The sequence below is a fragment of the Sinocyclocheilus anshuiensis genome, unplaced genomic scaffold (genome assembly GCF_001515605.1).
Source record: "Sinocyclocheilus anshuiensis isolate Anshui unplaced genomic scaffold, SAMN03320099.WGS_v1.1 scaffold1240, whole genome shotgun sequence".
In the NCBI taxonomy this organism is placed as follows: domain Eukaryota; kingdom Metazoa; phylum Chordata; class Actinopteri; order Cypriniformes; family Cyprinidae; genus Sinocyclocheilus; species Sinocyclocheilus anshuiensis.
In genome coordinates, this window is record NW_015542555.1 from 272,772 (window position 1) to 276,177 (window position 3,406).

Genomic DNA, 3,406 nt, shown 5'->3' on the forward strand with positions numbered 1-3,406 from the left:
AGCAGGGATGACTGCTGAAACCAATTAATTATTTCTGGGTGCACTGGTTTGTGTCGGGAAAGGGGAGGGGGCTCTCGAAAGATTTTGTGTTAATCTGTTTACATCCCCCAAACGAGAAAAGAGACAGGAAGCCGTTTTAATACCACAGTTGTGCAAAGTTAAGATATGAATGTATAAGTCTGTCAAGCAGACTTGGATGATGGATTGTGTTGGGGTGCCGGTTGCAGGCTCATGAATCCATGTTTCTTGCAATGTACTGACTTGTTATCTGGAGTCAGTGACAGGCAAAGGTTGAAGTGTCGGGAAAGGGGAGGGGGCTCTCGAAAGATTTTGTGTTAATCTGTTTACATCCCCCAAACGAGAAAAGAGACAGGAAGCCGTTTTAATACCACAGTTGTGCAAAGTTAAGATATGAATGTATAAGTCTGTCAAGCAGACTTGGATGATGGATTGTGTTGGGGTGCCGGTTGCAGGCTCATGAATCCATGTTTCTTGCAATGTACTGACTTGTTATCTGGAGTCAGTGACAGGCAAAGTTTGAAGCTGTATGTGTTTGTGTGTGTATATATACTGTATATGTATGTATGTATGTATGTATAAACATATATATATATATGTATATATATATAGATAGATAGATAGATAGGTAGATACATACATACATACATACATACATACATACACACACACACACACACACACACACACACACACATACACAAATCTTGCATAATTACTTTAAATAAAAGGGATAATAAAAATTGCACATTGTTATTGTATTTTATTATTATTAATTTTAGTACTACCCTGAAAAGCTATTTTACATAACATGAAACTTTTTCCAATATGATCAGTGTTGTACTTATTTTGCCTTCTGAGAAACATGTAAATATCTTCTGTAGCTTTTGAAGTAGAGTAATAAATTAATAATAACCTCTTTATAAAGATATACAATTATATAATTAATTATAAAAATAATAAGCGCCTGAAAACTTTTGAAGTGAGTCTTTTTTTCTAATCTTTTTTAAATTTATTATTTTGTCTTGTGAAATGTGTGAATTAGTCTATTCAGGGCGGTACTAAATAGTCTTTATTGCATTTTTTATTATTATTATAATTTTTGACCATTTTGCAAGGTGAATGTACACAGTGTGTGTGTGTGTGTGTGTGTGTATATATATATAAATAATCCATAAATTCTGCTTTATGTATTACATTAAATTAATGAACAAGATCACACACACAATATATAACTTTATAGCATTAACAGAAGGCAGCACAGATGGTTCAAATTAGTGCACTTAGCGAGATTAGTAATATTTACACTTATCCACATACTATGGTTGGCACTACAGTCCAATAAGCTGTCATAAATTTATATTTATCTATTTAACCACCCTAAAGCAATTTACTCAAAAACCAAGCCCTCAATACACTCAGTGACCTTAAATATATTCATTGATGTAGGCAGAAGGTGATTATTATTATTATTGCTATTATTATTATTATTATTATTATTAAAAAACCGTAGACAAATTTCCGTTAAGCGCATAGTATTGGACAAGGGGTGGGGTCATGGGTGAAAGGGGCGTGGTCAAGCGAGCTGTCTAGCACGTGCAGACAATGCACTATCATCAATACAAGCCAAACATCCGAACGCTGAAAGTTTTGCGCTTTTGGATTATAACGACAAAACGGGATCACGCCTCAATGGACTTTCACGCGTTTTTGATAAAACTCTTCGAGGATAACTTCCTGACATAGGTAAACGATTTTGAATTATTTTAGCGGGAGGTTTGGTGCGTCTGCTCTCAAAGTTGAGCACAAAGGGGGAGTGGAGTATTCCTTTGTTCATCATGTTATGAACTGACTGCTCACAAACTTCACTTGGCCACGCGACAGTGGGATGAGAACATGATAACAGAATGGAATATCAGTAACTTACTGGATGACTTTTCATAAACCTGGCCTGATTGGGAATTGTATTTACTCATCACAATTAACACGAGGAATAATCAACAAAGAATGAACTCACGTACATTTTGGTCCATCTGTCTTAAACCGTATAATCATATTAATTCGGGGTTTTAATAATTAGAAATCAGGTTAGTAATATATATATATATATATATATTTTTGTTGAGAATTAGGTTAGCAACAGGCAGGGATGGGCAGTATTTGAAATGCATGTATTTGAAATACAAAATACTATTTTGTTTTTAAATACCTTTTTGAATTTAAATACATTTAATCTTAGTATTTTTGTATTTACAAAATACATAGGTTCTTTGCCAATCAACCTCCTTATTAGACTGCTGATTTCCTGCAGGGATGGGCAGTATTTCAAATACATGTATTTGAAACACTATTTTGTATTTAAATACCTTTGGAAAAAGTCAAATGTATTTTGTATTTAAATACATTTAATCTTAGTATTTTTGTGTACTTGTTGATCCAGGAAATCAGCAGTCTAATTAAGAGGTTGATTGGCAAAAAGTATTTTTGTATTTTGAAAATACAAAAATACTAAGCTTAAATGTATTTAAACAAAATACAAAATAGTATTTTGTATTTCAAATGCATGTATTTGAAATACTGCCCATCCATGGCAACAGGTAGTTTTTCAGTAATTTTGAGTAGCAGTTCTGATTTTTTAAAGACAATTTGCGATGTATTTCTTTTCATGATTATGTTTTGATTTGTCCCCCCATTTAACTTGTCACAATAATAAAAATAACAAGGCAATCTATTTTTTGATTTATTTGTTATAATTGAAATATTCTTAAAGGTTATCATTTGAACATGTATTGTAATTGTAATCAGGAAAAAATCTGAGAAAGGTGGAAACGGGTCATTTAAATATAAATGATCACGAAGTGAGTTAGAGGATCAGAAGGTGCAAATTCAAGTTTAATTGCAGAGCAAATTGCTTAATAAAATGCTGAACTTTAAGAGATTTTTTGGATGTTTTTTTTCTTTCTTTCTTTCTTTTTTCCCCCTTCTGCAATCCCTTTTTAAACATCAGGATCATAAAAAAAAATCAGATAATGATTTATGATATGTTCTTGGTAGGCTACTTTCTAAAGTCATAAAATCCATAGGTCACACTTGTTTAGTATTACAAAAAAGAAGATTGTTGTTTTCCTTTGTTCTTCCACCCATGAAGTATACAATAGATAGCTATTTTAATATTGATGGCACTGGGGCCTATGGACGCGTCACAATGAAAACAAGCTTTTCAGTTTAATAAATACAAAATACTATTTTGTTTTTAAATACCTTTTTGAATTTAAATACATTTAATCTTAGTATTTTTGTATTTACAAAATACATAGGTTCTTTGCCAATCAACCTCCTTATTAGACTGCTGATTTCCTGCAGGGATGGGCAGTATTTCAAATACATG

At 32.4% G+C, this 3,406-nt stretch overlaps 1 long non-coding RNA gene across 1 annotated transcript in view; it reads left to right on the forward strand.

Moving 5' to 3' along the window:
- Window positions 1–1,593: 1,593 nt before the first annotated feature.
- LOC107694329 (uncharacterized) overlaps window positions 1,594–3,406 on the forward strand; it is a 49,504-nt gene continuing 47,691 nt past the window's right edge. Inside the window, exon 1 of the long non-coding RNA XR_001634853.1 lies at window positions 1,594–1,764. This is a non-coding gene — a long non-coding RNA (uncharacterized LOC107694329). The remainder of the gene's footprint in view (window positions 1,765–3,406) is intronic.